Source organism: Priapulus caudatus, unplaced genomic scaffold (genome assembly GCF_000485595.1).
Source record: "Priapulus caudatus unplaced genomic scaffold, Priapulus_caudatus-5.0.1 Scaffold1580, whole genome shotgun sequence".
Classification (NCBI taxonomy): Eukaryota; Metazoa; Priapulida; class Priapulimorpha; order Priapulimorphida; family Priapulidae; genus Priapulus; species Priapulus caudatus.
The window spans coordinates 50,163-51,096 of NW_014578641.1; the positions used below are offsets into that span (position 1 = coordinate 50,163).

Sequence of the window (934 nt, forward strand, 5' to 3'; positions counted from 1 at the left end):
ACACATACACACTCACACACATACACACTCACACACATACACACACGCACACACACACACACACACACGTTTTCGTGCCGTGGCACGTCCGTTTGTATTGTCGTGTTTTGTATATACGTTACTGTAATTGATTGGCGATTTGATTCACATAATTGATTCACAGCTTGAAAATCATGTGATATCAAATTAGCGTTGTTGTTATTCTCTGGATATCTCAGCTGATCATAACAAAACGTTCATGGCAGTCTAGGTATAAGACCTGATGTGTCACACCTAAGCATAATGACGTGCTACGCTCCTGTCTATGCACTGGCGCGCATCAAATTGCCTGTCAGAAACTTTAAAGCGTGTCCATTCAATTATAGAAATATATACACATGGTATATTTATATTTATTATATTTACATTATTTTATATTATATTATTATATTTATTATTACAACATATATTTCCATGATTTCAACGCTTTCGTAATGTATTCTGGTCATTTGATACATAAGTTTATATTATACATACATTATTGGCAACGATCCTTGCGTCATAGGCGTAGAATAAGACATTTTCGCATTGTTGGTAAGAACATATAACATATAATGTGTATGTTTTACATTAGTGCATGTACCATTAATGTAACATATAACATATAATTGTTATATGTTACATTAATGGTACATGCAGTAAAACATACACATTATATACATGCGCTAATATGTTACATTAATGGTGTGTGTTTTACATTAGTGCATGTATCATTAATGTAACATATAACATATAATGTGTATGTTTTACATTAGCACATGTACCATTAATGTAACATATAACATATGTGTATGTTTTACATTAGTGCATGTACCATTAATGTAACATATAACATATAATGTGTATGTTTTACATTAGTGCATGTACCATTAATGTAACATATAACGTATAATGT

At 31.2% G+C, this 934-nt stretch overlaps 1 protein-coding gene across 2 annotated transcripts in view; it reads right to left on the minus strand.

The window, feature by feature from the left end:
- Positions 1–934, minus strand: part of LOC106817059 (probable ATP-dependent RNA helicase DDX11) — a 23,577-nt gene that overhangs the window by 9,812 nt on the left and 12,831 nt on the right. The window lies entirely within an intron of this gene.